General features: G+C 40.5%; 2 long non-coding RNA genes across 2 annotated transcripts in view; one reads left to right on the top strand and one right to left on the bottom strand.

The window, feature by feature from the left end:
* The window catches only part of LOC145449849 (uncharacterized), a 21,835-nt gene extending 17,284 nt beyond the window's left edge, over nucleotides 1-4,551 (bottom strand). The window contains exons 1-2 of the long non-coding RNA XR_013918368.1: nucleotides 4,440-4,551; nucleotides 3,884-4,031 (exon numbers count right to left, since the gene is read on the bottom strand). This is a non-coding gene — a long non-coding RNA (uncharacterized LOC145449849). The remainder of the gene's footprint in view (nucleotides 1-3,883; nucleotides 4,032-4,439) is intronic.
* Nucleotides 4,029-11,658, top strand: LOC145449840 (uncharacterized). The gene is made up of 2 exons (XR_013918357.1): nucleotides 4,029-4,560; nucleotides 9,952-11,658. It is a non-coding gene; the product is annotated as an uncharacterized LOC145449840 (long non-coding RNA).
* The last annotated feature ends 886 nt before the right edge of the window (nucleotides 11,659-12,544 follow it).

Here is a 12,544-nt window from a genome sequence, read left to right on the forward strand (position 1 = left end):
GTAAGGAATTCCCAATGCAAATCCGGATGTGTTGCCTTGTCAGTCGTAACATACTTTCGAAAACACGTGACCCTTCACTAGTGATATACTAAAACTAAAGCATCATAAAAGAGATGAATATACTTTACAATTCTAGCCTAGAGCAAACAGGGAATTCGTGATAAATCGTTACAGCTATGACGATATCAGCGACTGACCGTACACCGCAACCGGACAATAAACCCGCCATATTTGCCGAGAGACATCCTCACGTGTTACCGTAAGCCGTAACGCAACTGATTCCCACAGCTCTTTTGCTGAACTGATTCAGCGGCAGGACAAAGAACATTGAACGGAAACGCGTCGTGAATCATCAGAAGTAGAATTGAAATTGTTTTAAACGGTTCTCAATATGGAAGACGATAAATTTCCGGACTAAGCGGGAATTTCGAACTATACATACGGGAAATGAGTTTACACGACCCCAGTCGGTTCAACTGAATCGTGATTAGCGAAGTAGCTATCCTTGGAACTTTAACCAGCGACGAGGGAAAAGTCGAAACAACCGCTTCCGAAAACCGGTATGGATATGCTCGCCATGTCGCCACTGAACGGCAGTTTGGTTTATATCCACCAATATATACCAGCACTGTGTGCGTGTGCGTTAATAACACGATTGAACAGTACATTCATACTGAAATGAACCCGAATATTTTCGGCGGGCACTCGTCAGGGGCAATCGTCAGCCACTAGATAATTACTAAGAATATTGCATATCAACAATAGTATCACCAAAGATGACGCGATTTATATACGATTGTTGGCATACAATGTTCTTTCCAATTCTCTGGTAGTCGCAGAAGATTGACGATAAACTCTAGCGAATGTCAGCCAAAAATATTTGGGTTTATTTCGATATGAAAACATCATTCAATTGTATATTGAAGTTTCGTGTGAGATCGACAAACAACCTAACCGACTGCATTTTGGATCGAATGGTTGATGTCGTTTTAGATTTGCTTCAACTTTACACTCAAGGATTAGATCTGTTAATCACAAACACGTAGCGATCCAATCTCCGCATTACGAAGACTACAACACATTGGCTGTATTCCCCAAATTGGAATATCATCAGAATTCATGTCCGCCTTCAATTAGGCTCGCGTCTCACCCAGTATATTCATTTATTTCATACAAATCGTCCCTTTTCTGGTACATCGTAAAACATACATAACTTTAAAAGTAATAAGCAATCTTTCTGACATTTCAACAACGTGAAGGTGCGTTGGCGGACATCAAAACGTTGATAAAAATTTGGTGGCAAATGATCGACGTGTTTTTTCTAAAACTTTTATTTGGTTTACATGAATTTTGAAACTAATCTTTGGCCAAATCGCTCACGGCGAGAATTTTCAGTGAATTTTTTTCATGATCTTCGTGGTTTCAAGGCATCATAGTGAACGTGCTGAAATGTTTTTTTTTTAACCCAACAAGGGATGTCGTGTCTTGAAAATTCAATTTACCTCGAGAGATTGGAGAAATTGTTCGTTTTTTACTGTTAATCGTTCATCTGTTTGATATAATGGGCAACCGTTACCTATGTCTCTATCGAATGAATGCTGATCGTAAAATTCGCTAATGCGTGCTGGAAATGTTCACTATCGTGGGATGCTTTTTTCTGTCGAATTGTCTCCAGTTGTTCGGTCGGAAAAAATCGTTGTTTCGCGTTTCTTCACACAAAGAAATACAAATTTGCATAGCATTCATTTAGTCCACTCTGGGCTCGTTCTTAACGGTTGCCGCCGATTGAGTTCAGAAACTGGCCGGTATTCACCACGGTTGGTAGGCCTATTCAACGTGATATCTGCCGTGTCACTGATATTTATAGAATGTACGCTATGGGAGCGGGCAAGGCGCGCTTTAAGAGAAGTCCATTTCAAATTATCGGGAAAATAAAATGTGTGTAGTGAAATAACAAGTTTGGACAAGTTGGAATTCACCCAGCAACAATCATTCACGGATCCACTTATAAATATCTGTATATATCTATACTCTCCGATAGACTGCATTGTTTATACGCACGCACAGTTTGGTGTTACCCAAGATTACATTAAGGCCTGATGTAATGGGAGGATGCATATCTGGCAACTGTATATTTTCCCTGCCCAGCACTGAACGCAATGCAAATGTATATGGAGAGGATCTTCACCCAAATACAAAAGAATAGCTGGATATGTTGCGAAATCATCATTATAAAAGGCGCCTACCAGACAAACATGTGCCCAACACGTATGCATGGCATGCTCTTTGCTGTATGTAGACACATATTTGACGAAGTAAATCGGGCAAGAAATCTCTCTAATACTTTCATAAAATTCGAAGACACAGTAACTATATCACCCGGAGCCTATAGTATACCTATTCTGTCCAGGATAGCTTGACATATAGCAGCTGTCGTTGAAAATACCCTTGTTTTCGGAGTCATTATTTCTGGTACGAATATTATGTAACCTGTGGTAATCCGCAGAGCAGGTAGTTTCAAAAGCTAGGTTTACGTTTCGCGTTATCGATCAACCGCGTAGATATTTTTAACTAATACAATAATTATGCACTTGCGCGTTGAGAAACGGATTAGGCTTTCGGCCTTTTAGGTCAAAATCCGGCGCGGACGGATAGATTTGAATGGACGAAAAAAAGTCAGAATAATTTCCGACTTTTTCGGTCAAGATTCGATATTTTTCAGCCGAATTATTGTTGATTACATTGAAATTGTATATGTTGTCGTTCATTTATCCATAGTCGCCCGCGAAAACCCCAATATTTAGCGTACGTCTAATATGATCTTTTCATTCAAATTGTTTTGGCTAGTTGATAAAATTGTCAGGTTGTCTAAGAAATTGCTGCAAATAAAATTTGAATCAATTTCATCCCAGAAGCGAAGCTAGAAAGTTCGAAAGTTCGAAAATTTTGAATTTAATAAAATGTTTGATCTGGAATTGGTTGATGAATTGAAAAAATTGATGAACTGGGGACTGTATATACCATTATTTGTATAAATCTAAAATTTTATACTGCAAGAGCTTCGCTTCTACCCACCGGTCGGGATTAAGCCAATTTGTTACGCATAGTTTTTTAGACATCTTAATAACATTACGGGGTAGGCATTATTAAAATTTGGAAACATAGTTTTTTTTATACAACCCCAGCAGTATCCAACCGCCAACGCAAATTATTGTTGCGAAGTTAAGCAACTACGAACTCCGGATTCTACACTGTGTTTATAGCTATATGCAAACGTGTATAATTGTATATATACATCGCGATTTCCAAAAAATGTACGTTCGCTCTCATCACCTTGACAAGGCTGTTCGACCACAATTCGGCTGTCCTTGGAACAGTGTATTTAATAAGTGCTTTATATTTCTCAACAATAAAATCCCCGCACGACTCTGCGAGGAGGAATGTGGTGGAAGAAACCATACAACCGCTTAGATTGACGTTGATTATGTGCGGAGTGGATCAACACCGAAAACTTAATCAACACTATCCGAACCAGGCAAGCAGGCGTGTCGAAGGTAGAGGCATAATCCCGGCTTTTTCGGCACTTGCCGATGTGATTGTTCCGTCAAGTGGCTCGTTCTCGCGCGGGTACGTACCAGGCTCCGCTGGCGGCCTAGTCTATCATTTCGATCTAGGCTTCAAGTCAACAAGTGCAGGCATATATTTGGAAGGTATAATTACGGCGTAAGCCGATGCCCATGGACTATTCTGAATGTAAATGACTCGATTCGTGATCGCTTAGATGAGGATTATCAATTAAGTACGGCCTGTGTTCTCAGCGCCGAAAGGGTTTTTGTAAAATCAAGAACGAGATTATCCTATTTTACGCGAAAGGTTGACTTACCTTCGTTTCAGTACAGGTATTTCGATATCATCTCATCGACAGGTACAAATATCACGGTATCAATAGAGCTTCCTCTGTCTGGTTATTAAAAGTGACGTATAAATACTGTTCGAGAGTTCGAGAATTTTTAATGATGTTGCGATACACGCTGTAAGGTATAAATATAAACTAAAAAAGAAGATACAACGTAGATAAAAATGAATGCTTTACAGAGATGCATACAGAATGCCAACTGATAGTTAAGATTGAACACGCTGTCATTCAACATATGATTTTCGATTATGTTCTTTCACAGTCTCGTATCTTCAATCGACATGGTCATTCCTATCCGGGTTTACAAACGTCCCGTATATAATTATTTGATATTATAACACAATCTGATGTAAGTGTCATTTCATCTTAGAAATTGCGATGGAACACGATGGATTTTCAGTCCCAATTATTCTTATCGCGATGTGAGTTTTCCCTGCCTTTCATTATTTGATCACACGTGCATCACCATGTCATACTGATATCGATGGCTTGCTCATGCTAGCAATATGGAGAGCATACTTACATTGATGCCCTCAAATGCATCGCAATTGCAGAACTGCTCACAAAACGGAATGTTACGAATGGTAATGTTCAATATGTTGACCGCCACTGCCGACCATTATTCTTCAAATAGCTGCAATGTGGTAAGTATTCGATATGTTATTCGTGAGGCATTAACTGTAAAAGCGAGTATATTGCGACTATTCAAATCTAGTAACTAGTAGACTTGATTTACAAAATTTTAGAGTTTTGACGATACTATGGAATTTTGGGTATAAAATTTATTCGAAACCTAATTTTCTCTAGGTTCGCAGGGGTTACATGATAAGTTTCTGGTATCACGATGCATAACACCCATAGTTACATCAAACGCCCGTATTAGTTTAGTTGTGTGGCTACATCCGTTTAGGGCAGAGCCGGCCAACCAGCCCGTGGCCCGCGAGAAGGTTTTGAGTGGCCCGCGAGGTAATTTCCGAAATTAGTTATATTATCAAAAATGGATTGCACAGATTGTGAACTTGCAAGGCCAACCATAAATTTGATTAGTCTGGCCGCAACACTTGAGACGTGATGACTAAAATATCAGTTCCAACGCATTGGCAGATCCACGAGCCAGTCACATTTTGGTAGATCTTCGTACACTACAATAAAGAAGAATAATTTGCGATAGATTTATCAAAAGTAAAAATTTTCTACACGCTTGGCGCAACATGTTGTTACTTGATTTCTTGCTTTTAATATTTTTACCCCTTTGTGAAAATGAAAGAACGCCTAATGTATCAGATTGAGTCTAGCTATATTCGCGATTTCGAGACAGAGTGTCGTTCAACAAATGCGACCTCGCTTTTGCGCTCGCAGAAAGACCGTCGACTATGAAACCTAGGCACAAAATGATTGACGCATGTTGGTCGCAGCTTTCGATATCGATATGTCCATTGTTCAGGCTCCGAATAGACCAGTCCTTGCAAACTGAGCCCAGCGATATACAGCAGGCCCGCAATATAGTCAAGTGACAATATTATTGACCTATGAACTTCGAAGAATTTTCGCGCTTAGCGCGGCTAGTGGCCCTCGCAATAGTTCGTCAATCGAATGTGGCCCTTTGGCTGAAAATGTTGGCCACCCCTAGTTTAGGGGATATTGACGATGGATGTTTGAGTATAAAAATGTTTTGAAACCTAGTTCTCTCCCGGTTCCCGTGGGTTATGCGAGAAGTTACTGGTATCAGATTGTTAAAAATGTCGATAAGTATTTTAACATGACAGCTATCGAAGATTAGAGAATGACGAATCTAACAGTTGAAGCACAGTAACATAAGAACAAAATCAATTAAATAAAGCAAGTAGTCGCAAGTCACAACCACTGAGCTAAATATTAACACATGAGAGTACAAATGCGGGCCGCCATGGGACTAGTATATCCTTTTAACTTATAACTAGTATATAGGCTAAAAAACATATATACTTTTATGTGAGTGGCTATTGAGGTTAGTTGAGTATATTTAAATATATCATTACCAGTCGTTTGCTTACTGCTGTCTTGAGAATATTCGATAAATTAGCGATCAACTACAATATATTATTATCAGCGCAACAGTCTTTACCCCGTGATTATGGGTGATAGGCGAATTTCGTAGACTTACACAAAAATTTGTGAGCTATGAAATTTCTCTTTTATTTCGCTAATATTTTATTACATCAACAATATAGGCAGTACTAGGAAGCAATAAAAGTCACTAAAGTACGGAACGTACCCTTCAAACATAGATTACGAGAGTTATTGTTAATAATCACAGGCCATATACCGGTATACGGTACCGGCATATATGGCAACATTATTCCATGCTCGCGAACAGGATTTGAAGTGTGCATAATTGCTGAACGCTGATACTATAATATATATTACCGCTGTTACATTTTTAATACCACTCACGTATCATAAATCTCCAATATTCTACTTAAGCTATCGCATAACTCACGCACAAGAACGTGGCGTCATAACCTGTGAGCCATATATCGCTACAGTGATTTCGATACCTCTTTGCTTTGCAGAGTCGCTTAATTCTCGCTCGCGAATAAGGGTAAAGTTTGGTACCTGGTAAACTATACTTGTGTACTCAAACACGTTGTAAGTCTTATATTAAACCCAAATAATATCGCTTGCGGTTGCATGCGTAATGGTACAACGGTGCATTTGTGAATTGTCATTGGGTAAAAACGTGTATTGCAGCAGGACAAACGTCTGTAAGCTGGAGGGCATCAATCTGCAAATACATTCCTCATGTATTATTCAGCCAGTTATTTTTCAGCAGTCTTCGACGCAACTACCGACGCACTTTTTTGCATTCAGCGGAACTCTATCGAAACAATGGTATTTCGGGATTAAAACTAATAATCAAACACCACGCACTTGGTTCTAAATTGCTATTTGTCATGCTTAGAAATAATTATTGTTACCGCGTGTAGATGGCATGACGCTCGTGATAGGTCGAACGCGATCGGGAATTTATCGTACGCTGATCTGATGCTGAAATTCCTAACGTGGCCGACGCAGGAGTTCACACATTCATCAAAATAAGAGATTTCTCGACCTTTCGCGGTTTCTGGCAGCGTGTCGGAACACGATGATGAATCGGCCTAAATACGAAAGTCGAACTGTAAGGCGATTACCGATATTTATCCGGAGAAAATACCTGTGTCGTATCGCACAACTTTTCTATCTAAATACCGTTTATGAATGCTCTAACATTTTCGCAAGATGTAGGTACGATTGTTTTAGAGGTTTCAATGCCCGCGGTGGTTGTTCTGGAGGCTTGTGTTTATGTGCATAATACAGGACTCGATAAAATCATCTCACGGATGATGAAGTGTGCTATTACGAGCCTGCTCCGTTGTGTACCTGCGAGTTTGTATAAAGTACATGAGCTTTATACAGTGTATACGTGGACACTGTGCCGTGTGCAGTAAACCGTCCGATGTGGGCTATGCCAAGTTATGTTGACGCATTGACTGACGCCTTAGCATTTGTGGAGTGAAGATTTCGTAAGTGCATAGTAACTGTAACTGAGTTTTCTCAAATTGGCCATCGAAAGCGCGTTTATGGAGTGATTCCAGCAATGCACTGACGAAATGGCCGCCCTCTTGAAACTATAGTGCCTGATACGCACGGACGTAAACCTCTATCCTCAGGTCAACTTCTCACAATGAAATATAACATGCTAATCGTTAGCGCATAGTTCGTAATCCGAGATTTGTGCACCCGGGGCCCCCGGTGCACCAAATTTCGTATAGAGACACTTACAGGTATAGAATTTCAGTAAACAATTCAATAATATATTGCAATAATTGGCACTCGTCATGGGTAATCGTCAGTTGAAAAGAACATTGCACATCAAATCTCGTGTGGAATTCGTTGTTTTTTGTCTGTTAATCGTGACACGTATACAATACACTGATGGTAACTTGCATAACCACACTATACTTCGATGTATAATTGCATATACACTTATACAGTAGTACACTATAGCTACATGCATCGTTGATTCATGACGGCGGCTGTGATCGCTTGAAGAATGCATTTTTTCGCTTTTTCATCTCGAAATAGTGAGAATGTTCTCTCTTTTACATCAAGTAGAAACACTGCCTGTTCGTATTTGCAAACTGCCGGCCATGTCGAGCTCAAGTTCAGGAAGTTACTATGCCATCTCACATTGCTGCATGCCCGCAAAATCCAGTTGAACGGAGTAAAACAACATCATCAGTATCGGATGTCCCGCAGCAGGTCACAGATCTCACTTTGCGGAAATGAGTCCTTGGCGATTTCGTACTCCAGACGCTTAACTCCTTCACCCGGCATTGTCCTATCGAGTGTATAGTAGGAAGCTGAGGCAACACGAAACCGTTACTCGGCTTACCCGTCAGGTGTAACCCAAAATACACCGCCCAAAGTGACAACGACGCTTAATTAAACGCATCTCCCGTTGTCAAAATACCTGATTCAAATGCATCCAGTTTGGGATACAACAATCCCTCTAAATTTATCCGCGCGGATCAAATTTATCCGCGTTGAATTCGCGATAACCTCTCGCACTCGCTCGATTCGGTTCAACGCAAAGCCTTGTGTGAGGCAGAGCCGGACAACCATAGACCTATTTTCGTCGTTTAAGATTACAGTAGGATTAAAGTTGATGAATTCGCAAAAATTTGAAATTTGAATGAAAATCCGAATCAGAAAGAAGTACAAGAAAATTTAAGTTTGCTCCATATCAAAACAGAGTCCATACTCACAAACGAGAGAATGGCAAATGTCGCTCGTTTGGCGCATTCCAATTCTCTGTAGAATTTTCAAGAAAATCAGAAATTAGAATTCACTTATTGGATGACCGACATTTCATACTAATTAGTCGAACTAGGAAGCTAGCATTATCTAGATGTCCAGTGGGATGCCATTGTGATTCGAGGACGGAAACGCGCGGCAGGGACGGTCGGGAACAGTGTGGGTTTGTGTCGTAACATAATATTTGTTCGAGCCAGATCACGCCACGGTTTCTTAAATTTCCTATGAATAATAGCGTGCCGATGGCTGGAAATTCAGACAATCGCGTGAATCAGCGCGTTCTGAAAAACGTTCGAAGATTTACAGGCTCGGTATTGATTGCAAACTGCAAAGTGTATAACTTATTCGGCTTCGAGTCGAGTCGAGAATTCGAGTATCATTCATTACACGTCACAACAGTATGAATGATATGGGAAGCTAAAATGTGTACCTTCTATGCGACCACAAATACAAAAATACAATGCTGGTTTTACATCACGTTAAAAATTATTTCGTATTTTTTCGACTGTACTATTTCATTGTACTTTGTGAGTATGCTGAGGATCGATCGCGACTTCACATATATATCATTTTCACTAGCATGCGTAGCTTTGCACTATATGTTTTGTATGCTGTGGTACGACCAATCTAGGTTTACAGTTTGTATAGCGGTAAATAGCATCGAGGGTATAATTATCGTTGATAGAAAATAGTATGTAATTACTTGAATTAATACTAGATTCAGATTTGAAGATTCGAATCACTGTGCCCAGCCCTACTAATGAATTAATCTTCACTCCTGTTATTACGAGTTACACCACCGCTGGAGACACCATGCCGAGTAGAATTACTCTAAGATGGTGTAGATTTTTCGTGAGATAAATCCTCGTAGGTATACAAATCCATGTACGCTAGGAATCGTTCCCATTTATTTTCGACGGTTTATATATGACTATAATCTCTTCATGACACTAGACTAGAAATTGGTTTACGAGAAACCTTGTTGGATTGGTCAGCGCTAACTTTGGATAACATACATTATATCATGGAAATGCGGACATCCGGACGATTTTCTCTGTAAGTACATTTTACATGGGCTAGCGCGACAGCTCATTGTTTAATATCTGTCATTGTTCCATGTAATCTTACTCATTCATGATCTCTCTTGCACACAATAAACCGCTGTACGCTGTTGTGTATTAATCGTTTTTCTTTTTCAGGTGATCCGTGCGGTTACAGTGATAATTCCGTCTGATAAGGATGGAAGTGCCGCAAATCATCCGCTTTGAATCATGAACAAATCCTATCTACAGATAGAATAGATTTGACAAGAGGAAAGTTTCCATTAAACCGCCGTCATCTGGAGATTTGCGCATAATGCGCGCCGTAATTCGTTGCCCGGGGCGGGTCTCGAAGCTAATCGTGACATATCTCCGTCTACCATTGTAAACAATGTCGATGTTCCTTTATCCTGTTGTTCAATCGCACTTTCGCTGCTCGAACCTGCACGCGGGCGTGCGCGAAGGGCAATATTCAAATTGCACTTACAGATAGATCGAATCGGTGAAACGAGTCTACTGCACAGTGCACATTCGCGCGTCCTTTCTCCTGACGTGTGGAGATTTCGGCAGATTAACCGATACGTGCTGGGAGCCTGTTTACACAAAACGTCTTCTGACGAAGCCTGTATCGAGTTTAATTGCCAGATTAACCGAGGCCATTCCGAGAATACAGCTCGATGAAAGAGTTTGGATCTATTCGATTCAAAGGGTCTAAATAAAGTCGATCCTATAAAACAGAGATATCTGTATAAGTTCTAGTTTTAGATATCCCTGCGACACAATATATCCGTGCGAACTGTTGGCCGCATTGATGATTTTGGGCCGAACCGTTCTGGTTTGACGAGACATAGGCTACTGTTGAAATGTCGCCAGCACGCAATGTTACCTGAACATTTTGCAGAAAACCAAATCAATTTGCTTTTATAAGAGGCGCGAGACAGCAAAATATTGTTATTGTAATTCCATCGGCCATTTCTTTGATAAGAATGCTCTGGCTGATAACTCATCGCTAGAGGTCTAACATATTAGATTTGTTGAGATTAGTTCAAGTCTAGATGCAATGAACTTGAGGACTGTAGCATTCGTCTTTAGAAGCCGATGGTAACTGTAAAATCTAATTCATTTTTGAAGAGCTTCTCTTCAAAATTGGGTTGAATAGTATATTCATATTGAAATAAACCCGACTAGTTGCTGACGATTACCCCTGACAAGCAGCCGCAAATATTCGGGTTTGTTTCAAAATGAATATGCTATTCAATTCAATTTTTACATCCATTGCCAGTGAGTTTCTTTTACAAACATGTTCTGTACACGCGAAAAACGCGATCTTCAATGTCGTCTACACATGAATCAATAGAGGACGAAGTGCCGAATGTCTACTATGAACGGAAGACACGTGCATGAGCAAACCGCGCATTTAAAAAGATTGGCTTTGATTTTCGTTGGCTGGAAGTCGCTGATCTTGCACGGACTGGGAACGTAGAAGAATTGTTAAAATAATTACGAATGGGCAAGTAAAAGTAGGAGCGCGTCTATACCAGGAAAAATCAATATATCCCGCGAAAATATGGATTTATTCGCAACGCTGCCGACTTGGTGTTTGTGTTCTATATACGATTACTAATATAGTAGCACATCAATTTCCCACACATATACTCGCGAGCATCATACTCTCGTCCGTGCCAAAGTATATATCGCTTGAAGCAGTCATCACGTAGCTGTAATGTTCCAAGCAGACTTGCTGGCGTCTGTGTCGATGTGTTTACCTAACATAGCAGAGGGCGTGATTTAGGCGCGTTGTTATAGTAGTACAATGTGGAAACCTACTGATATGAAATTGATATTAAACCACAGCTACTAATCTTATTGTCAGTTCCGTGAAAATATCTGTGCTCCTTCGCAGGATATGCAAAGGCAATGTGAAATCGCTGTACGTTGTACTTCGGGCTTATCGAATGCGAATCCAAAATATACGGATGCAAACATGGTAGTACGATACACAATATTGTCTCTGGTTTATCCGCTCCTTAGGTTAAATCCCAGACGCGCTCGGCGATTTAATCTATAATCCGTCAATATCTTTGGCAGTGTCTGCATACAATCGAAAGAGTTAATGATGATGCTGTTAAATTGGCAAATTAACTAATCCGTCAACGACCGACTAAATATAGTAGGCCTACTTGAGCGTGACTAAGGGAGCGATTGCAATCGGGTTAAGCCAGTGCAGAAGGGATTCAACATGTGTCGCCCAATATACATGCTACGATAATCGCTGCACGCCATTTGCCAATTCCCTCTGTTGAGGCAAAACGTTTTAATGATCGAAGTGAGCCAGGCGCGACGCCGACAGAGTAAATCCACTCCTATTGTCAGGTCCCTGTGTCAGGTCATAGAACCCACGCGGGATGGTATAATCTCTGGTCAAATCACTGGCTGGTGTTCGTTTGCTGAAAATAAATATCCAACAAAGGCGATCGTCTCTGTCCTCAGTCTGAATAGCGCCGCACTGCAAACACAGTATCGCAAATCCTTGTGGACTTAAGTGTTTGCTTATCTCATGAGAGAGCTTATGGCAATTGCTGCTAGACTTGCTCAATGTAAGCAGCTTATGGCATCGCTTTTAATATGTTGGCGAAAAGTTTCTAAAGTGAATCCTGAAAGAGGCATCTGCGTACAGCGCAAACAGCCGAGTTACGACTGTAGCTGTCTGCCTCTAGCTCATTGAAACTATAAGGTACCTTGATCGCTTGAG

This window comes from Botryllus schlosseri, chromosome 11 (genome assembly GCF_051294905.1).
Source record: "Botryllus schlosseri isolate E-star chromosome 11, Bs_hap1, whole genome shotgun sequence".
NCBI lineage: Eukaryota > Metazoa > Chordata > Ascidiacea > Stolidobranchia > Styelidae > Botryllus > Botryllus schlosseri.